Source organism: Nerophis ophidion, linkage group LG06 (genome assembly GCF_033978795.1).
Source record: "Nerophis ophidion isolate RoL-2023_Sa linkage group LG06, RoL_Noph_v1.0, whole genome shotgun sequence".
Classification (NCBI taxonomy): Eukaryota; Metazoa; Chordata; class Actinopteri; order Syngnathiformes; family Syngnathidae; genus Nerophis; species Nerophis ophidion.
Genome location: NC_084616.1, coordinates 6,001,697 through 6,025,927, shown reverse-complemented (window position 1 = coordinate 6,025,927; position 24,231 = coordinate 6,001,697). Strand labels below are relative to the sequence as shown.

Here is a 24,231-nt window from a genome sequence, read left to right as displayed (position 1 = left end):
GTTCACCTGCTCAGAAAAAAATGCTCACCATGTTGGAGCTTCAGTCAGTCACCTGAGAGGAAGGAAGACTGCTCCTGTCTGGACTCTGAAGACACAACTGGTGAGAAAAGCAAAGGAAAGAAGTATTTGTTTGCTTGTTTGGACTGAGGGGAATGTTTCAAGAAAATGATTTTACTGGGGGAAATGTTTAAAGGAGTTGATTTTACTGATGTTGACAAACAATGTTTAAGTTGACTGAAAGTAAATTTAAAAAGTTATCAGTGATGTTTAAGTTTATTCTTGGATTGTTTACATTTAATTTCATTCATACTATTGGAAATGTTCAAGTTTATTCTTAAACCTAGTCCCTATTAGTGGGAATTAATTATGGTTGGATTGATTTAAAAGTAAAGCAAAGCATGTATTTTGATGTATATTTATGGAACACTAATGTGTTTCGTAAACACAAGAGGAGAGGAGGCTACGCCGGATAGTCGAACCTCGGATTCAGGAGGAACAGTGTGGTTTTCGTCCTGGTCGTGGAACTGTGGACCAGATGTATACTCTGGGCAGGGTTCTTGAGGGTGCATGGGAGTTTGTCCAACCAGTCTACATGTGCTTTGTGGACTTGGAGAAGGCATTGGACCGTGTCCCTCGGGAAGTCCTGTGGGGAGTGCTCAGAGAGTATGGGGTATCGGACTGTCTGATTGTGGCGGTCCGTTCCCTGTATGATCAGTGCCAGACCTTGGTCCGCATTGCTGGCAGTAAGTCGGACACATTTCCAGTGAGGGTTGGACTCCTTTGTCACCCATTCTGTTCATAACTTTTATGGACAGAATTTCTAGGCGCAGTCAAGGCGTTGAGGGGTTCCGGTTTGGTGACCGCAGGATTAGGTCTCTGCTTTTTGCAGATGATGTGGTCCTGATGGCTTCATCTGACCGGGATCTTCAGCTCTCACTGAATCGGTTCGCAGCCGAGTGTGAAGCGACCGGATTGAGAATCAGCACCTCTAAGTCCGAGTCCATGGTTCTCGCCCGGAAAAGGGTGGAATGCCATCTCCGGGTTGGGGAGGAGACCCTGCCCCAAGTGGAGGAGTTCCAGTACCTAGGAGTCTTGTTCACGAGTGGGGGAAGAGTGGATCGTGAGATCGACAGGCGGATCGGTGCGGCATCTTCAGTAATGCGGACGTTGTACCGATCCGTTGTGGTGAAGAAGGAGCTGAGCCGGAAGGCAAAGCTCTCAATTTGCCGGTCGATCTACGTTCCCATCCTCACCTATGGTCATGAGCTTTGGGTCATGACCGAAAGGATAAGATCACGGGTACAAGCGGCCGAAATGAGTTTGGGGCTCTCCCTTAGAGATAGGGTGAGAAGCTCTGCCATCCGGGAGGAACTCAAAGTAGAGCCGCTGCTCCATCACATCGGGAGGAGCCAGATGAGGTGGTTTGGGCATCTGGTCAGGATGCCACCCTAGGGAGGTGTTTAGGGCACGTCCAACCGGTAGGAGGCCACGGGGAAGACCCAGGACACGTTGGGAAGACTATGTCTCCCGGCTGGCCTGGGAACGCCTCGGGATCCCCCGGGAAGAGCTAGACGAAGTGGCTGGGGAGAGGGAAGTCTGGGTTTCCCTGCTTAGGCTGTTGCCCCCGCGACCCGACCTCGGATAAGCGGAAGAAGATGGATGGATGGATTGATAATGTGTTCTTTTTTCTGTTTGATTAAGGTTATCCACCTAATCGGCTATTCTAATCGGCCAATTTACTATCCAATTATTCAACTATTCTACAATTCAACTAGTCATCTAATCGACTATTCTACTATTCAACTATCAACTATTCGACTATTCATTCTATTCATCCATTCATTTACACCGATAACCCACTTTATTGGATTGCTTCTAATCATCCATCCATCCATCCATTTTCTACCGCTTATTCCCTTTTGGGGTGGCAGGGGGCGCTGGCGCCTATCTCAGCTACAATCGGGCGGAAGGCGATGTACACCCTGGACAAGTCTCCAAACATCAATAAATCACAAGGAAAGAGGATTGAGTTGTCCCTTTGTGTCCTTGAGTCCCACTGGCCCTTTCAAGTTTGGGCACAGCTGCGAAAAAACCCGAAGAACTTGACAATACTATAAAGTTATTTTCCATTTAACTTCTCCAGTTTTTCATAATTTTATTCCAAATCGCTGAATTTTCACATCTGCCGTTGAAATACTGAGAAGAGACTTGCGGTGAGGCAGCAGCCAGTTGAGCCTCACCATGGATTGCGCAATGACTCGGCTAACTGCTGCCCTGCTGTGCAGTGAGACCGTATTGCTGTATGAATTATATTATACGTTTCCATAGTTTAGTTAGCTGAGGTATATAATGTACAGTGTATTTTGTCAACAACTCTATGTGTGTAACGTATTTCTTGTGCTGAGCAAACATAAAACGGCTGCGAAGATGCATTGTGTGAGGCACGCTGTAATCCTGCCTCATGGTGGTAGAGGGGGCTAGTGATCCCAGGGATCATTCTTGCGAATACTCAGCTACAGTTAGCAAGTCAAGTGCAGCGGCAGCAATTGTTTATTTTTTCCTCTCGCCTGGACTTTTAACATGGAGGATTACATATCTAAAATAAAACAGTTTTCTAAACTGGACTTTCAATCGAAGCAGGAGGTAATAAAGGAAGATCTCCATCGAGACAGAGAGACTTTTAAAACTGAAGAAAGATAAGGAAGACTTCTATAAACAAGTTATCGATGCTTTTGTTCAGAAGGAGTGGCTCATAGACTTCATTTATAAGTAAAGGTAAGACCATAATAAAAAATGTTTTTATTAAATGTGCTTTTTTGTGTGTTACAGTTTGTATGTGTAAAGAATGCTGGTATGAGCTTTTAAACCCGTTAACTGCTGCCAATCAAATGGTGAATAAGATACTCTGTAGGGTTCATATGTTTGTAAATCTGACTGTGATGAAGTCAGTGCCTCACCAGCCATGAAACTCACCGCACGTCACTGGATTATATATACATGTTCTTTGAAACTGACTTCAAAACAACATCGCTAAACAGTTGTATTCGTAAATTGAAAAAACGTTAATGTCAAACATTGGATCCACCAAATTTCAATGGTCAAATTTATGTCGTAACCTGACATTGTCACCAAACATGTTGTTTCAACGTCGTTTTTGAATATTGGTTGGAAAATTTGCCGAAATTCAATGGTCCAATCAACGTCAGAACCCAACATTGATTAAACATTGTAAAAAGGCATGTTCCAACATTATGTCCGAGTTGTTCATTACCTAACTGTGAAAGACTTTCCCTGTCCCCGCTCGGGTTCCACTGACCACCCAGGAAGGACATCTCTTTTGCAGGTTTGACTTCTTTTTAGTGTAGGTCTGGTCGCTTTTCAGCTCCTCCCTCCACTGCTCGTTCACGGTCTGCTTTTCAGCCGCCGTAGTCGTCGTCCTCGTCTGCTCTTGGGCGCTCTTGCTTCTCAGTCCTACTCCTTCCGCCCCGATCTCTCCTCCTTCTCCCCTTTTATACACTGTAAGGAGATAAGTCAATTGTGATCTCGCTCGTAGCGTCGCTCCCGGCACGCCTCGCCTCTCCGCTCGGTCATCGTCTCCGCCTCCTTGAATAAACATTGTCAACAAACATGTTGTTTCAACGTTGTTTTTGAATATTTTGAATATTGGTTGGAAAATTTAACAAAATTCAATGGTCCAATCAACGTCAGAACCCAGCATTGATTAAACGTTGTAAAAAGGCATGTTCCAACATTATGTCCGAGTTGTTCATTACCTAACTGTGAAAGACTTTCCCTGTCGCCGCTAGGGTTCCACTGACCACCCAGGAAGGACATCTCTTTTGCAGACTTGACTTCTTTATAGTGTAGGTCGGGTCGCTTTTCAGCTCTTTCCTCCACTGCTCGTTCACGGTCTGCTTTTCAGCCGCCGTAGTCGTCGTCCTCGTCTGCTCTTGGGCGCTCTTGCTTCTCAGTCCTACTCCTTCCGCCCCGATCTCTCCTCCTTCTCCCCTTTCATACACTGTAAGGAGATAAGTCAATTGTGATCTCGCTCGTAGCGTCGCTCCCGGCACGCCTCGCCTCTCCGCTCGGTCATCGTCTCCGCCTCCTTGAATAAACATTGTCAACAAACATGTTGTTTCAACGTTGTTTTTGAATATTTTGAATATTGGTTGGAAAATTTAACAAAATTCAATGGTCCAATCAACGTCAGAACCCAACATTGATTAAACGTCGTAAAAAGGCATGTTCCAACATTATGTCCGAGTTGTTCATTACCTAACTGTGAAAGACTTTCCCTGTCCCCGCTCGGGTTCCACTGACCACCCAGGAAGGACATCTCTTTTGCAGGTTTGACTTCTTTTTAGTGTAGGTCTGGTCGCTTTTCAGCTCCTCCCTCCACTGCTCGTTCACGGTCTGCTTTTCAGCCGCCGTAGTCGTCGTCCTCGTCTGCTCTTGGGCGCTCTTGCTTCTCAGTCCTACTCCTTCCGCCCCGATCTCTCCTCCTTCTCCCCTTTTATACACTGTAAGGAGATAAGTCAATTGTGATCTCGCTCGTAGCGTCGCTCCCGGCACGCCTCGCCTCTCCGCTCGGTCATCGTCTCCGCCTCCTTGAATAAACATTGTCAACAAACATGTTGTTTCAACGTTGTTTTTGAATATTTTGAATATTGGTTGGAAAATTTAACAAAATTCAATGGTCCAATCAACGTCAGAACCCAGCATTGATTAAACGTTGTAAAAAGGCATGTTCCAACATTATGTCCGAGTTGTTCATTACCTAACTGTGAAAGACTTTCCCTGTCGCCGCTAGGGTTCCACTGACCACCCAGGAAGGACATCTCTTTTGCAGACTTGACTTCTTTATAGTGTAGGTCGGGTCGCTTTTCAGCTCTTTCCTCCACTGCTCGTTCACGGTCTGCTTTTCAGCCGCCGTAGTCGTCGTCCTCGTCTGCTCTTGGGCGCTCTTGCTTCTCAGTCCTACTCCTTCCGCCCCGATCTCTCCTCCTTCTCCCCTTTCATACACTGTAAGGAGATAAGTCAATTGTGATCTCGCTCGTAGCGTCGCTCCCGGCACGCCTCGCCTCTCCGCTCGGTCATCGTCTCCGCCTCCTTGAATAAACATTGTCAACAAACATGTTGTTTCAACGTTGTTTTTGAATATTTTGAATATTGGTTGGAAAATTTAACAAAATTCAATGGTCCAATCAACGTCAGAACCCAACATTGATTAAACGTCGTAAAAAGGCATGTTCCAACATTATGTCCGAGTTGTTCATTACCTAACTGTGAAAGACTTTCCCTGTCCCCGCTCGGGTTCCACTGACCACCCAGGAAGGACACCTCTTTTGCAGGTTTGACTTCTTTATAGTGTAGGTCGGGTCGCTTTTCAGCTCCTTCCTCCACTGCTCGTTCACGGTCTGCTTTTCAGCCGCCGTAGTCGTCGTCCTCGTCTGCTCTTGGGCGCTCTTGCTTCTCAGTCCTACTCCTTCCGCCCCGATCTCTCCTCCTTCTCCCCTTTTATACACTGTAAGGAGATAAGTCAATTGTGATCTCGCTCATAGCGTCGCTCCCGGCACGCCTCGCCTCTCCGCTCGGTCATCGTCTCCGCCTCCTTGAATAAACATTGTCAACAAACATGTTGTTTCAACGTTGTTTTTGAATATTTTGAATATTGGTTGGAAAATTTAACAAAATTCAATGGTCCAATCAACGTCAGAACCCAACATTGATTAAACATCGTAAAAAGGCATGTTCCAACATTATGTCCGAGTTGTTCATTACCTAACTGTGAAAGACTTTCCCTGTCCCCGCTCGGGTTCCACTGACCACCCAGGAAGGACACCTCTTTTGCAGGTTTGACTTCTTTATAGTGTAGGTCGGGTCGCTTTTCAGCTCCTCCCTCCACTGCTCGTTCACGGTCTGCTTTTCAGCCGCCGTAGTCGTCGTCCTCGTCTGCTCTTGGGCGCTCTTGCTTCTCAGTCCTACTCCTTCTGCCCCGATCTCTCCTCCTTCTCCCCTTTCATACACTGTAAGGAGATAAGTCAATTGTGATCTCGCTCGTAGCGTCGCTCCCGGCACGCCTCGCCTCTCCGCTCGGTCATCGTCTCCGCCTCCTTGCCGCCATCTTGGGCCGTACTGCTCGTTCGGGGGCTCCGCCTCTCTACACTAACATTGATACAACGTGCATGTCCTTTAAAACTGACTTTCAGTACTTAATCAAATTTACGTCAGGTCCTCACAATGGAGGCCAGGATACTGCAGTAACAGGGCTGGAAAAAGTACCCAACACATGGTTGTGTGCAGTCAGCCGGGGAACTAACAAACCCGTCATGCTGAGATGAACATGCATCCACATGCAGGTGTGTCCTGGGAGACACAATTACGTGAAAATGACGGAATTAAATGATCCCCCATGTAAATATAAACGCGGCACATGCTCCATTAGCACCGTGATGGAGGCGTACTCTGCAACCTGCCGGCTGCCTCGGTGGATGCGGACTGAACTGGTAAATGGACGATATTTACTTTACATGTACGATAAATGTTTACTTATGTGTGTATATGTCAGGTCCGGGCATTTATTTTGACTAGAGAAAAAAATGTGTCTGGGGGATGATATATCTTATAGGAACACTAATACACAACCTCAAAATATTCCATCCATCTTCCGCTTATTCGAGGTCGGGTCGCGGGGGCAGCAGCCTAAGCAGGGAAGCCCAGACCTTCCTCTCCCCAGCCACTATGTCCAGCCCTTCCAGAGGGATCCAGAGGCGTTCCCAGGCCAGCCGGGAGACATAGTCTTCCCAACGTGTCCTGGGTCTTCTCTTACTGGTCAGACGTGCCCGAAACACCTCCCTAGGGAGGCGTTCGAGTGGCATCCTGAGCAGATGCCCGAACCACCTCATCTGGCTCCTCTCCATTTTGAGGATCAGCGGCTTTACTTTGAGTTCCTCCCGGATGGCAGAGCTTCTCACCCTATCTCTAAGGGAGAGACCCAAACTCATTTCGGCCGCTTGGACCTGTGATCTTGTACTTTTGGACATAACCCAAAGCTCATGACCATAGATGAGGATGGGAACGTGGATCAACCGTTAAATTGAGAGCTTTGCCTTCCAGCTTAGCTCCTTATTCACCACAACAGATCGATACAGCGTCCGCAATACTGAAGACGCTGCACCGATCTGCCTATCGATATCACGATGCGCTCTTCCCTCACTCGTAAACAAGACTCCGAGGTACTTGAACTCCTCCACTTGGGGCAGGGTCTTCTCCCCAACCCGGAGATGGCGCTCCACCGTTTTACGGGCAAGAACCATGGACTCCGACTTGGAGATGCTGATTCTCATCCCAATCGCCTTACAGTTGGCTGCAATCCGATCCGGTGAGAGCTGAAGATCCTGGCCAGATGAAGCCTTCAGGACCACATCATCTGCAAAAACCAGAGACTTAATCCCGCAGCCACCAAACAAAATCCCCTTAACGCTCTGACTACGGCTAGAAATTCAGTCCATAAAAGTTATGAACAGAATGGGTGACGAAGGGCAGCCTTGGCAGTATCCAACCCTAACTAGAAATGGGTCCGACTTACTGCTAGCAGTGCGGACCAAGCTCTGAGACTGATCATACAGGGAGCGGACCGCCACAATACTCTCTGAGCACTCCCCACAGGACTTCCCGAGGGACACGGTCCAATGCCTTTTCCAAGTCCACAAAGCACATGTAGACTGGTTGGGCCAACTCCCATGCACCCTCAAGAACCTTGCCGAGAGTATAGAGCTGGTCCACAGTTCCACCACCAGGACAAAAACCACAGTGTTCCTCCTGATTCCGAGGTTAGACTATCTGGCATAGCCTCCTCTCCAGTACACCTGAATAGACCTTACCGGGAAGGCTGAGGAGTGTGATCCCAGGGTAGTTGGAACACACCCTCCGGTTCCCCTTCTTAAAGAGAAGAACAACCACCCCGGTCTGCTGATCCAGAGCTACCGCCCCTGATGTCCACGTGATGTTGCAGAGTCTTGTCAACCAAGACAGCCCCACAGCATCCAGAGCCTTAAGGAACTCCAGGCAAGTCCCCGGTGACATTACCTCACAATAATGTTTAATTGAATGCTATAAACGTTATGACACGCCTTGAAAAACCCCCCAAAAAACTTAGATGACCATAGTAACTAATTAGATTACCACATTAATCCTCTTGTTTCAGCATGGTGGTGCAGGGGTAGTCCTGGTTTCAATCCCGGGCTCGGGATCTTTCTGTGTGGAGTTTGCATGTTCTCCCCGTGACGGCGTGGGTTCCCTGCGGGTACTCCGGCTCCCTCCCACCTCCAAAGACATGCACCTGGGGATAGGCTCCCTCCCACCTCCAAAGACATGCACCTGGGGATAGGCTCCTCCCACCTCCAAAGACATGCACCTGGGGATAGGCTCCTCCCACCTCCAAAAACATGCACCTGGGGATAGGCTTCTCCCACCTCCAAAGACATGCACCTGGGGATAGGCCCCTGCCACTTCCAAAGACATGCACCTGGGGATAGGCCCCTCCCACCTCCAAAGACATGCACCTGGGGATAGGCCCCTCCCACTTCCAAAGACATGCACCTGGGGATAGGTTGATTGGCAACACTAAATGGTCCCTAGTGTGTGAATGTGAGTGTGAATGTTGTCTGTCCATCTATGTTGGCCCTGTGATGAGGTGTCGACTTGTCCAGGGTGTACACTGCCTTCCACCCGAATGCGGGTGAGATAGGCTCCAGCGACCCCCAACGGGACAAGCAGTAGAAAATGGATGGATGTTTTCGCATGTTTTTTTTGCCTTGTGGTTGGGGACCCTTTGGGACTGTGCGACAAGGGGTGGCACTTTAGTGACTTCAGTAGTGCTTTTTTGTGAACTTCTGGATCCGCCTCCCGGGAGCCTTTTGGCCATGGAGTCCAGCTGCTGGGTCTCTGCCACACCAGAGTCCGTGGGGAGAGACCGGAGGAGATGCGGGTGAAGAGACAGGGTTGGGTCGGACAAGCTTCTCAGTGTCTTGACTGAATGAGCAGGTATCAGACACTTCGGTCTCCTTGGACGCATCCATGCGGACTGGACACTGGCCGAGAGTTGGTGGGCGGCCGAGGGTGGAATCGGCTTTCTTGGTTGCTTTGTTGGGTCTGCTCCTGTCTATGGCCATGCTCCCCCGAACCCCAGCAGACCATGGCGTGGAACACCGCAGAGGCCACCACAGTGTATGTTTTTTTGTTGTTTTTGTTGTTTTACTTTTGAGGCTGTGTGGAGAAATGGTTGGTTGCATCAGCTCTGCTCTTATAAGGTCTTTAAGGTCCTTTGAGTTCTTTCATGTTTTCCTCTCACACATGTTTGTGTGTGCTATGGTTAAGAGTTTTTTTTTCTTTCTTGGCCTCAGTCTGGACCCCCTCTCCAGGGACCCAGGAATAAACTGAATTCCCCTCCTACCTCCCCAGCGTTTACCTGTTTCTCACCATTGTTGTACGGGGCACCAGAAGCGATCCTGTTCTGTCTCCCTGTAATGTTTGTCTGATCTTGAACGGGATTGTGCTGAAAATGTTCATTTCCTCTCGGGGATTATTAAAGTATTTCTGATTCTGAAATCTAATTAGATTACCATAGTGAATAGACATCCATGCCCAGGTCTGTTATACGTGAATAGACATATTGACAAATGTTCTGAGTGCCTGTAACTGGGCAGAATGATTATCTGAATGGACTGCAAGGTTTTACATTGTGTGTGTGTGTGTGCTGTATTCTCTGAATGGACTGACAGATGTCTCACATAAGTCAAATTGGATTTTATTGTGTTTGTGTACGCAAATGGACAGACTGGCGTTAGAATGCCTGACTCACACATGTGAATGGACTCGAGTTTTTGTGTACCGTAAGTGAATGGACAGACTGACGGATGTTTACTTTGTGTGTTTGCATTCACATTGTCGGTATGTGAATGGAAATACTGATGCACGCCCTGCTGCATGCTAAAGTAGAGACATTCTTGTAACAATATAGCTATGTGAATGAAATGACTGACGTTTTGTTTATATTTGTTTGCACTGAACGCAAATGAGTAGACTGACTCTCAGTATGTAGATGTTTGAGAATGGACCAGCGGATGCTAATTTCTAGATAAAATAAAAATCTTAATTTAGGATGTCTTATTAAGTAAAAATAGCTAACTGCGTGGACAGATAATTTCACAAATTTTTCGTATTTTTTTTTCCTCTTTTTATCTTATATTTTGTCAGCTCTTTTATTAGATGCATGTATGTATAATTGAAGGGACTCGTGGGGGCTTGTCCGGGATCCACAAAATACTCCGGGATGATGTGCTCATAGTCAATGGAGAGAACAGATTATGGTCCAATGAAAATGTCGTCTACTGTAAATTATATCAACTGAACAAAGAACAAAATGTCGTCCTAAAATCTAGTCTTTTTATCTTATATTTTGTCAGCTCTTTTATGCGATGCAAGTATGTATAATTGGGGGCTTGTCCGGGATCCACAAAATACTCTGGGATGATGTGCTCAGATTATGGACCAATGTAAGTGTCGTCTACTGTAAACTATATTAACTGAACAAAGAAGCAACAAATAAACGGATGTGGTTACCTGGAGAAGCAAAGTAGAGACATTATTGTAACATTATGGGTATGTGAATGGAATGACTGACGTTTTTTGTATATTTGTGTGCACTGAATGTAAATGAGTAGACTCTCTCCTAATATGTACATGTTTGAGAATGGACCGGCGGCTGCTATTTTCTAGATAAACAAACCTAATTTAGGATGTCTTTTGTAAGTAAAATTAACTAACTGCGTGGACAGATAATTTCACTTTTTTTGTATTTTTTTTCCTAAAATCTAGTCTTTTTATCTTATATTTTGTCAGCTCTTTTATGCAATACAAGTATGTATAATTGGGGGCTTGTCCGGGATCCACAAAATACTCTGGGATGATGTGCTCGGATTATGGACCAATGTAAATGTCGTCTACTGTAAACTATATTAACTGAACAAAGAAGCAACGAATAAACGGATGTGGTTACCTGGAGAAGCAAAGTAGAGACATTATTGTAACATTATGGGTATGTGAATGGAATGACTGACGTTTTGTTTATATTTGTGTGCACTGATGGATCTTATTAATATGTTAGATCCACTATGGACTTGACTCTCACTATTATGCTAGATCCACTATGAACTGGAATCTCACAGTATAATGTTAGATCCACTATGGACTGGACTCTCCCAATATGTACATGTTTGAGAATGGACCGGCGGCTGCTATTTTCTAGATAAACAAACCTAATTTAGGATGTCTTTTTTAAGTAAAATTAACTAACTGCGTGGACAGATAATTTCACCGTTTTTTTGTATTTTTTTTCCTAAAATCTAGTCTTTTTATCTTATATTTTATCAGCTCTTTTATGCAATGCAAGTATGTATAATTGGGGGCTTGTCCGGGATCCACAAAATACTCTGGGATGATGGAGAGAACAGATTGTGGACCAGTGAAAATGCCGTCTACTGTAAACTATATTAACTGAACAAAGAAGCAACAAATAAACAGATGTGGTTACCTGGGGAAGCAAAGTAGAGACATTATTGTAACATTATGGGTATGTGAATGGAATGACTGACGTTTTGTTTATATTTGTGTGCACTGAATGGAAATGAGTAGACTCTCTCCCAATATGTACATGTTTGAGAATGGACCGGCGGCTGCTATTTTCTAGATAAACAAACGTAATTTGGGATGTCTTATTAAGTAAAATAAACTAGCTGCGTGGACAGATAACTTCGCTAATTTTTTGAATTTTTTTTCCTCTTATCTTATATTTTGTCAGCTCTTTTATTAGATGCATGTATGTATAATTGAAGGGACTCGTGGGGGCTTGTCCGGGATCCACAAAATAATCTGGGATGATGTGCTCATAGTCAATGGAGAGAACGGATTATGGACCAATGAAAATGTCATCTACTGTAAACTATATTAACTGAAGAAGCAACAAATAAACGGATGTGGTTACCTGGGGAAGCAAAGTAGAGACATTATTGTAACATTATGGGTATGTGAATGGAATGACTGACGTTTTTTGTACATTTGTGTGCACTGAATGTAAATGAGTAGACTCTCTCCCAATATGTACATGTTTGAAAATGGACCGGCGGCTGCTATTTTCTAGATAAACAAACCTAATTTAGGATGTCTTATCAAGTAAAATTAACTAGCTGCGTGGACAGATAATTTCGCTAATTTTTTGTATTTTTTTTTCCTCTTATCTTATATTTTGTCAGCTCTTTTATTAGATGCATGTATGTATAATTGAAGGGACTCGTGGGGGCTTGTCCGGGATCCACAAAATAATCTGGGATGATGTGCTCATAGTCAATGGAGAGAACGGATTATGGACCAATGAAAATGTCGTCTACTGTAAATTATATTAACTGAAAAAAAAAACAAATGTCGTCCTAAAATCTAGTCTTTTTATCTTATATTTTGTCAGCTCTTTTATGCGATGCAAGTATGTATAATTGAAGGGACTCGTGGGGGCTTGTCCGGGATCCACAAAATACTCTGGGATGATGGAGAGAACAGATTGTGGACCAATGAAAATGCCGTCTACTGTAAACTATATTAACTGAACAAAGAAGCAACAAATAAACGGATGTGGTTACCTGGAGGAGAAAAGTAGAGACATTATTGTAACATTATGGGTATGTGAATGGAATGACTGACGTTTTTTGTATATTTGTGTGCACTGAATGTAAATGAGTAGACTCTCTCCCAATATGTACATGTTTGAGAATGGACCGGCGGCTGCTATTTTCTAGATAAACAAACCTAATTTAGGATGTCTTTTTAAAGTAAAATTAACTAACTGCGTGGACAGATAATTTCGCTAATTTTTTGTATTTTTTTTTTCCTCTTATCTTATATTTTGTTAGCTCTTTTATTAGATGCATGTATGTATAATTGAAGGGACTCGTGGGGGCTTGTCCGGGATCCACAAAATACTCTGGGATGATGTGCTCATAGTCAATGGAGAGAACGGATTATGGACCAATGGAAATATCGTCTACTGTAAATTATATTAACTGAACAAAGAACAAAATGTCGTCCTAAAAGCTAGTCTTTTTATCTTATATTTTGTCAGCTCTTTTATGCAATGCAAGTATGTATAATTGGGGGCTTGTCCGGGATCCACAAAATACTCTGGGATGATGTGCTCGGATTATGGACCAATGTAAATGTCGTCTACTGTAAACTATATTAACTGAACAAAGAAGCAACAAATAAACGGATGTGGTTACCTGGAGGAGCAAAGTAGAGACATTATTGTAACAATATCGGTATGTGAATGGAATGACTGACGTTTTGTTTATATTTGTGTGCACTGATGGATCTTATTAATATGCTAGATCCACTATGGACTTGACTCTCACTATTATGCTGGATCCACTATGAACTGGAATCTCACAGTATAATGTTAGATCCACTATGGACTGGACTCTCCCAATATGTACATGTTTGAGAATGGACCGGCGGCTGCTATTTTCTAGATAAACAAACCTAATTTAGGATGTCTTTTTTAAGTAAAATTAACTAACTGCGTGGACAGATAATTTCACTGTTTTTTTGTATTTTTTTTCCCTAAAATCTAGTCTTTTTATCTTATATTTTGTCAGCTCTTTTATGCAATGCAAGTATGTATAATTGGGGGCTCGTCCGGGATCCACAAAATACTCTGGGATGATGTGCTCAGATTATGGACCAATGTAAATGTCGTCTACTGTAAACTATATTGCCTGAACAAAGAAGCAACAAATAAACGGATGTGGTTACCTGGAGAAGCAAAGTAGAGACATTATTGTAACATTATGGGTATGTGAATGGAATGACTGACGTTTTGTTTATATTTGTGTGCACTGATGGATCTTATTAATATGTTAGATCCACTATGGACTTGACTCTCACTATTATGCTAGATCCACTATGAACTGGAATCTCACAGTATAATGTTAGATCCACTATGGACTGGACTCTCCCAATATGTACATGTTTGAGAATGGACCGGCGGCTGCTATTTTCTAGATAAACAAACCTAATTTAGGATGTCTTTTTTAAGTAAAATTAACTAACTGCGTGGACAGAAAATTTCACTGTTTTTTTGTATTTTTTTTCCTAAAATCTAGTCTTTTTATCTTATATTTTGTCAGCTCTTTTATGCAATGCAAGTATGTATAATTGGGGGCTTGTCCGGGATCCACAAAATACTCTGGGATGATGGAGAGAACAGATTGTGGACCAGTGAAAATGCCGTCTACTGTAAACTATATTAACTGAACAAAGAAGCAACAAATAAAGGGATGTGGTTACCTGGAGGAGAAAAGAGAACAATAATAAAGAGTCCTCCTGTCAAAAGTAAGGGCTCCAATTACCACGGCCTGGCCTGTTGTCTAAAGCAGTGTTTTTCAACCTTTTCTGAGCCAAGGCACATTTTTTTTCATTGCAAAAATCCCGAGGCACACCATCAGCAGAAAACATAAAAAAATGAAACTCAGCAGCCGATATTGACGACAAAAAGTCGTCCTCGTAATTTTTGGAAATGAATTCAAACCATTACCCAGCATGCATCACTATAGCTCTTGTCTCAAAGCAGGTGTGATGTCACCACCTGTCACATTCACAACTTATTTTGAAGTTGTTGGCCCTGCGATGAGGTGGCGACTTGTCCAGGGTGTACCCTGCCTTCCGCCCGATTGTAGCTGAGATAGGCGCCAGCGCCCCCCGCGACCCCGAAAGGGAATAAGCGGTAGAAAATGGATGGATGGATGGATGGATGTTTTCCTGTGTGTAGCGTTTTAGCTCTTGTCTTGCGCTCCTATCTGTGGGTGTCTTTTCCTGTTTTGTTGGTATTTTCTCGTAGCAGTTTCATGTCTTCCTTTGATCGCTATTCCCAGCACCCGCTTTGTTTTCGCAATCAAGACTATTTAAGTTGTGCGGCCGCTATCCTTCTTTATGTTGATTGGTATGCCATGTTCGGATGTGCTTTGTGTACGCCGTCTCTGCTCCACAGTAAGTCTTTGCTGTCGTCCAGCATTCTGTTTTTGTTTACTTAGCAGCCAGTTCCATTTTAGTTTCGATCTGCATAACCATCTCTAAACTTCGATGCCTTTTCTTAGCAACACTCGCCTTTGTGTATTTTTGGTTTAAGCGTTAGATCCTTTTTTTACCTTCACCCTGCCTTCCGCTGTTATCTGCATATTGTGATCACGAAAAACATCTACAAATCTGCTGCCACCTACTGACATGGAAGAGTATTACAGGGTTACTCTGCCGAGCTCTAGACAGCGCAGACACTCAACAACGGCACATTTGCGGATTATGATTACTGGTTTGCAAAAAATATTTTTGACCCAATTAGGTGAAATTAAATCATCTCCCACGGCACACCAGACTTATCTCACGGCACACTAGTGTGCCGCGGTGTCCTGGGCATGATCTTAAAGTGCATCCGGCAGTGGAGGCTCCCCTATGGGGTCTTGGGGCACTAGGAGGTTTACCCCTTAACTATTGTTGCCCCAGGTGGCCCATGGAAAAGGCCTAGTACCTGACCGCCCCCTAGCCAGGGATACGGTGAAGACCTCAACGGCGGAGCAGGTGGAAGACGATATCAATCAATCAACCAATATTTATTTATATAGCCCTAAATCACAAATGTCTCAAAGGACTGTACGAACCATTTCGACTACGACATCCTCGGAAGAACCCACAAAAGGGCAAGGAAAACTCACACCCAGTGGGCAGGGAGAATTCACATCCAGTGGGACGCCAGTGACAATGCTGACTATGAGAAACCATGGAGAGGACCTCAGAAGTGGGCAACCCGCCCCCCCCCCCTCTAGGGGACCGCAAGCAATGGATGTCGAGCGGGTCTGACATGATACTGTGAAAGTTCAATCCATAGTGGCTCCAACACAGCCGCGAGAGTTCAGTTCAAAGCGGATCCAAGACAGCAGCGAGAGTCCCGTCCACAGGAAACCATCCCGAGCGGAGGCGGATCAGCAGCGTAGAGATCTCCCCAACCGATACACAGGCGAGCGGTCCATCCTGGGTCTCGACTCTGGACAGCCAGTACTTCACCCATGGTCATCGGACCGGACCCCCTCCACAAGGGAGGGGGGGGGGACATAGGAGAAAAAAGAAAAGAAGCGGCAGATCAACTGGTCTAAAAAGGAGGTCTATTTAAAGGCTAGAGTATACAGATGAGTTTTAAGGTGAGACTTAAATGCTGAGGTGGCATCTCGAACTGTTACCGGGAGGGCATTCCGGTAGAGTTAAGAACTACCACAACGGCTGCGAATGCGGAAGAAGGCTGCAGCAGAAAAGGGTCCCCAGTCGTCTTGGACTCCAAGCCACTGGACCCTGACCCGATTCTATCAAGGACCATGTGGTGACTGCCCGTGCACCACTCCCCCCACGTTAAACTAAGTCACGCACAGGCATCCTCCATGAAGGGATACACCCCTACCAGGAGGATTGTCATACTCGTTCCGGTGACCGTCGATAATGAGTGTGCCGAGGCACAGTGGTTGAAAGGAGGCGGTTCAGCGCATTGTTGACGGCCTGCAGAGTGATGACTGCCATGTGTCAATATGTGTACGTGAATGGATAGGCAAATGTGGTGAAACTGGTCCACGGAATACCCTTTTTTAATTTTATTTTATGATGCATCTGCCCGTCATCAAGTGCTACGATGTGACATTCTTCCAACACTCGACGCAAGCGGGGGAATTACAGGGTGGATCAATACAGTTCTTGATTACAAGTCTCTCCCGGGCAATAACACTGGATGTACTGTGCCTTGTCAAGCTGGTCGTTAATGTCGGGCCGCTGTTGCCAACATGCCGGCGAGTCGGAAAGAAAAATGCAGCCTTCGCAGAGATGAAGCAAAGAAAGACGAGCTGGAGGGATGTATGAAAGCAAGAAAAAAAGAAAGAAAGGAGAGCGAGAGAGAAACTATCGGAACGTGTGAAGCGGCGTGTAAAGTAATCTATTTGCTGTTGTAGAGCTGACGGCAGAGTTGGAGCAGCTAGTCCACCTTTTCTCTAGCGCTGCCTTTTAACGAGCTGCCTGTGGGAGCGGATGGAAGGTGTTGGGACCAGGAGCAAGGTACTCCAGTCTGGGAGGCGGCTGATGGGGGAAGGTGGAGGTTTGAGACTGACACGCTCCTTGTAAAAATAGTCCCGCGGCTGGAATGTACATTCCAAAGTCAGGACAACGTCTGTGCACTGCTGGCCTGTCTCCGCTCAAGATGATTTCCTGCTGGCCCCACTATGGACTGGACTCTCACTATTATGTGAGATCCACTATGGACTGGACTCTCACTATTATGTTAGATCCACTATGGACTGGACTCTCACTATTATGTTAGATCCACTATGGACTGGATTCAAACTATTATGTTAGATCCACTACGGACTGGACTCTCTCACTATTATGTTAGATCCACTATGGACTGGACTCTCTCACTATTATGTTAGATCCACTATGGACTGGACTCTCAGTATTATGTTAGATCCACTATGGACTGGACTCTCACTATTATGTTAGATCCACTATGGACTGGACTCTCACACTATTATGTTAGATCCACTATGGACTGGACTCTCACTATTATGTTAGATCCACTATGGACTGGACTCTCACTATTATGTTAGATCCACTATGGACTGGACTCTCACTATTATGTTAGATCCACTATGGACTGGACTCTCACACTATTATGTTAGATCCACTATGGACTGGACTCTCTCACTATTATGTTAGATCCACTATGGACTGGACTCTCACTATTATGTTAGATCCACTATGGACTGGACTCTCACTATTATGTTGGATCCACTATGGACTGGACTCTCACACTATTATGTTAGATCCACTATGGACTGGACTCTCACACTATTATGTTAGATCCACTATGGACTGGACTCTCACTATTATGTTAGATCCACTATGGACTGGACTCACTATTATGTTAGATCCACTATGGACTGGACTCACTATTATGTTAGATCCACTATGGACTGGACTATCAGTATTATGTTAGATCCACTATGGACTGGACTCAAACTATTATGTTAGATCCACTACAGACTGGACTCTCTCACTATTATGTTAGATCCACTATGGACTGGACTCTCTCACTATTATGTTAGATCCACTATGGACTGGACTCTCACTATTATGTTAGATCCACTATGGACTGGACTCTCACTATTATGTTAGATCCACTATGGACTGGACTCTCACTATTATGTTAGATCCACTATGGACTGGACTCTCACTATTATGTTAGATCCACTATGGACTGGACTCTCACACTATTATGTTAGATCCACTATGGACTGGACTCTCTCACTATTATGTTAGATCCACTATGGACTGGACTCTCACTATTATGTTAGATCCACTATGGACTGGACTCTCACTATTATGTTAGATCCACTATGGACTGGACTCTCACACTATTATGTTAGATCCACTATGGACTGGACTCTCACTATTATGTTAGATCCACTATGGACTGGACTCTCACTATTATGTTAGATCCACTATGGACTGGACTCTCACTATTATGTTAGATCCACTATGGACTGGACTCTCACTATTATGTTAGATCCACTATGGACTGGACTCTCACACTATTATGTTAGATCCACTACGGACTGGACTCTCACTATTATTTTAGATCCACTACGGACTGGACTCTCACTATTATGTTAGATCCACTATGGACTGGACTCTCACTATTATGTTAGATCCACTATGGACTGGACTCTCACACTATTATGTTAGATCCACTATGGACTGGACTCTCACTATTATGTTAGATCCACTATGGACTGGACTCTCACTATTATGTTAGATCCACTATGGACTGGACTCTCACTATTATGTTAGATCCACTATGGACTGGACTCTCACTATTATGTTAGATCCACTATGGACTGGACACTCACACTATTATGTTGGATCCACTATGGACTGGACTCTCACTATTATGTTAGATCCACTATGGACTGGACTCTCACTATTATGTTAGATCCACTATGGACTGGACTCTTACTATTATGTTAGATCCACTATGGACTGGACTCTTACTATTATGTTAGATCCACTATGGACTGGACTCTCACTATTATGTTAGATCCACTATGGACTGGACTCACTATTATGTTAGATCCACTATGGACTGGACTCTCACACTATTATGTTAGATCCACTATGGACTGGACTCTCACTATTATGTTCGATCCACTATAGACTAGACTCACACAATTATGTTAGATCCACTATGGACTGGACTCTAACTATTATGTTAGATCCATTATGGACTGGACTTGCACTATTATGTTAGATCCACTATGGACTGGACTCTTAACTATTATGTTAGATCCACTATGGGCTGGACTCTCACTATTATGTTAGATCCACTATGGACTGGACTCTCACTATTATGTTAGATCCACTATGGACTGGACTCTCACTATTATGTTAGATCCACTATGGACTGGATTCTCACTATTATGTTAGATCCACTATGGACTGGACTCACACTATTATGTTAAATCCATTATGTACTGGACTTGCACTATTATGTTAGATCCACTTGGGACTGGACTCTTAACTATTATGTTAGATCCACAATGGACTGGACTCTCACAATATTATACCAGACCCACTTGACGTCCATTGCATCTGGTCTCTCCTGGGGGGGGGGGGGGGTCACCCACTTCTGCAGTCCTCTCCAAGGTTTCTCACAGTCATTCACATTGGCATCCCACTGGGTTGAGTTTTTCCTTGCCCTGATGTGGGCCCTTTGAGACACTTGTGATTCAGGGCTATATAAATAAACATTGATTAATGGATTGATTAAGTTGGCATTTCTTTTAATTCGGGTAGAATAAACGTATTGCTTTATTATTGATGCTGATAACAATAATAAAGGATTCATTGTTTTCTTGTGTTTGTGTTGGACATCTTGGACAATTGAAAGACAAAGTGGTTTGACTCCTGGTGTGAGAGACCTGGTTCACACATCAGTGAGCACACAAACAAACGCTGTTAGAACCTCGGGATTTTGATGAGTTTTTTCGTACGCGGGCCCCCAATGACTGGCTACTCGCGGGCTCTATTTACCTGCACGCTCCTGCAAAGGGGGGGTGGGGGGGGTGTAAAAACTGATGAGCAGCTTTCAAAGAGCCTTCGTACCTTTTTGCTTTCAGCATCACAAAGTGCACTCAGCAGCTTCTGTCATTTTCTACCCGTGTCCTCGTCTCGGGGAGGGTTTTATTATTATGAGGAACAATAGTATCCCTCGCTCTCATGTCCACTCTCTAGTCACCAGCCTTTCATCTTCAGTACGCTTTGACTACTCCTCCTCCTCCTCCCCCCATCATCGCCTGCGGAGGGAAGAAAGGAACATCAATACATCTGCTGCTTTATTCCATGCAAAACATTTTTCCTTGTTTTAGTTTTATCCTGTGTGGAGAGGCGGGGCACGCTGCAGCCCTGCCCAAGATGGAGGTAAGGAGGCAAAGGATGCAGCAGAGTGAAGAGGCGGAGTGCTCCGTGAGCGACACCCCCGCAATCGAATTCAGGTGCGTGACTCACACACCGGGAAACTACTAACATTTCTCCTGACTAGAATAGAATAGAATAGAATGGACTTTATTGTCATTATATTTGCAAATAACGAGATTAAAGACTCCAACTTAAGGTGCGGTAGTGGGAACAAATATGGGGTGGAATAAATAACACACGGGGTAATAAAGGAAAAAACTAACAGACTTTTATCCAATAAAAATAATAAGCAATCCTGTAAAAGAGGAGAAGGAGGAGAGAATAGGGTAGAAGGAGGTGGAGAGTCCGCAGCAGATGCAGCGCAGGAGAGACGGCAACACGGAAAACGACCGAGGAGCGAGCAGCGGAGAAGAACCTGAAAAGCGATCCGAGCTGCAGAAAAGCTTTATTGCAAAATAAAGAGTCAAACGTGCTCAAGAGCAAAATGCCCTTCCTTGATGGTCCTGGGAACCCGCACGACAGCAAGAGACTGTCACATCCGGCCTTCTCCTTTTCGGTAGCCGGGTTATCAGTGTTTTATCCTCGGCAAGGGGGCGGACCTTGTGGCACACCTGCTCTCAATTAACCTGGCAGAATTTTGGCTCGTCACTGACAGCCTGGCCTCGCCGGTTATTGTATTCCGAACTTGTCAAGACTACGACTTTGGCGTGGTTTGTTTTACCGGAATGCAAAGCAACTTGACTGGTCATGGCGTGCAGGTAAAGACATTTTTAATTTTAACTCCAAAAAGTATAAACAAAAGGCGCTCACAAGGAAATAAAGAGTCAAACGTGCTCAAGAGCAAAATGTCCTTCCTTGATGGTCCTGGGAACCCTGCACGACAGCAAGAGACTGTCACATCCTGTCTTCTCCTTTTCTGCACCTGTGTTATCAGTGTTTTGTCCTCGGCAAGGGGGCGGACCTTACGGCACACCTGCTCTCAATTAACCTGGCTGTGTTGGTTATTGTATCCCAAACTTGTCAAGACTAAGACTTTGGCGTGGTTTGTTTTCCCGGAATGCAAAACAACTTGACTGGACATGGCGTGCGAGTGGAGACATTTTAAATTTTAACTACAAAAAGTACAAACAAAATGTGCTCACAGGGGAGGTACAACACGTAGCCATGAAAAACAAAAACTAGCACTTAGGCAAAAAATTATGAACATAAAACGAATAAACACTTACTGTGACAAGAAATGGGCATGAAAAAAAGAGCAGCATGAACTATGGCCTGGTCAGATTAGCAGGGGTGTCTGGAGTGATGTCGCCAGCCTGACTGCCTGGCAACTACGGGCTTTAATATTGAAGACATGATTAAAGACAGGTGCGTGAGTCCTGAGGACAGGGGAAAACTAATGGGTTGCTATGGTGACAAAACAAACGCGAGTGCACCATGAGTCCAAATGTGGAACAGGTGAAACTAATGGGTAACAATGTAAACAAGACAAGGGAGTGAGAAAGCAGGAAGTAAAAAGAGTCCAAAAACCAAGCAGAACATAACTTAAACAAAACGTGATCCCAGACATGACAGAAGTCACTTCGTGCATGCACCTGCTTCACCAGTCCCGGTACGTTTTCACTACTTTGTCCTGAATTTCCCTAACTTCTTGTGTGTTTATTTTCTAGTCTCCCTGAGGTAAAATGATTTCTTGTTTTGGACTCTTGCCTTGCTCAGTGTGCCCTGGCCCTTTCACCCGCCAACCTCTGAGGAAGCTATTTTGTCCTGATTACATGGTGTGCGTTTCTGCCCCATCTGCCCTTACTTATCCCTTTTCGTCAAATTAAATGTTTTTGTTTTTTTTAATCCCACCTTGTCTCCCGCCTCTGCATCCTGGGGTCACCCCCACTTGACCAAAACTTTAACAATAGGGCCGCCAAAAATCCACTTTTTTTCCATTCGTCACTCTGCTTACATTTCTTCGAGCAGAATGCAGCCAACACGCAGAAACGGAAGTTCAATTAGGTAAATAAACGATGTTGTTTCAGTGGTCACTGTAGTCTAGATTCCTATGCACTTTACATCAGTGTTTTTCAACCACTGTGCCGCGGAACACTAGTGCGCCGTGACATACAGTCGGGTGTGCCCTGGCAGATGATCTAATTTCACCTATTTGGATAAAAAAATATTTTTTGCAAACCATCCATCTTCTTCTGTTGTTGTAACACTTGGCTGGGCATTGTCTTGCTGAAATAAGCAGGGGCGTCCATGATAACATTGCTTGGATGACAACATATGTTAGTCCAAAACCTGTATGTACCTTTCAGCATTATTGGTGCCTTCACAGATGTGTAAGTTACCCATGCCTTGGGCACTAATACACCCCCATACCATCACAGATGCTGGCTTTTGAACTTTGCGCCTATAACAATCCGGATGGTTATTTTCCTCTTTGTTCCAGAGGACACCACGTCCGCAGTTCCAAATATAGTTTGAAATGTGGACTCGTCAGACCACATAACACTTTTCCACTTTGCATCAGTCCATCTTAGATGAGCTCGAGCCCAGAGAAGCCGGCGGCGTTTCTGGATGTTGTTGATAAATGGGCTTCGCTTAGCATAGTAGAGCTTTAACTTGCACTTACAGATGTAGCGACCAACTGTAGTTACTGACAGTGGTTTTATGAAGTCTTCCTGAGCCCATGTAGTGATATCCTTTACACACTGATGTCGGTTTTTGATGCACTACCGCCTGAGGGATCAAAGGTCTGTAATATCGTCGCTTACAGTGATTTCTCCAGATTCTCAATCATGGCACCCACCCGTTACCAATTAGCTTGCACACCTGTGGGATGTTCCAAATAAGTGTTTGATGAGCATTCCTCAAGTTCATCAGTATGTATTGCCACCTAAAGTTAAAGGGAACATTATCACCAGACCTACGCAAGCGTCAATATATACCTTGATGTTGCAGAAAAAAGACCATGTATTTTTTTAACCGATTTCCGAACTCTAAATGGGTGAATTTTGGCGAATTAAACGCCTTTCTGTTTATCGGTCTTTTAGCGATGACGTCAGAACGTGACGTCACCGAGGTAACACACCCGCCATTTTCATTTTCACATTACAAACACCGGGTCTCAGCTCTGTTATTTTCCGTTTCTTCGACTATTTTTTGGAACCTTGGAGACATCATGCCTCGTGGGTGTGTTGTCGGAGGGTGTAACAACACTAACAGGGAGGGATTCAAGTTGCACCACAGGCAAGAAATCTGCCGCCAGACCCCCATTGAATGTGCCAGAGTGTCTGTACATTTGACCGGCGATGCTAAGACAGACATGGCACAGAGATGTATGGATAACCTGCAGATGCATTTGCAACGATTAAGTCAACGAAATCACAAAGGTGAGTTTTGTGGATGTTGTTGACTTATGTGCTAATCAGAATTATTTGGTCGCAGCATGACTGCCAGCTAATCGATGCTAACATGCTATGCTAATCAATGCTAACATGCTATTTACACTAGCTGTATGTACATTTGAAACTAGATAACCACATTTAATGCGAAACAAACACTTACCAATCGACGGATTTAAGTTGCTCCAGTGTCACAAGATGCGAAAGTCCTGATCGTTTGGTCCGCACATTT

General features: G+C 44.5%; 1 long non-coding RNA gene across 1 annotated transcript; it reads left to right on the top strand.

Annotated features, from left to right (window-relative positions):
* LOC133553862 (uncharacterized) lies at nt 1-22,416 on the top strand. The gene is made up of 3 exons (XR_009806987.1): nt 1-100; nt 20,556-20,681; nt 22,272-22,416. It is a non-coding gene; the product is annotated as an uncharacterized LOC133553862 (long non-coding RNA).
* Nucleotides 22,417-24,231: the final 1,815 nt, after the last annotated feature.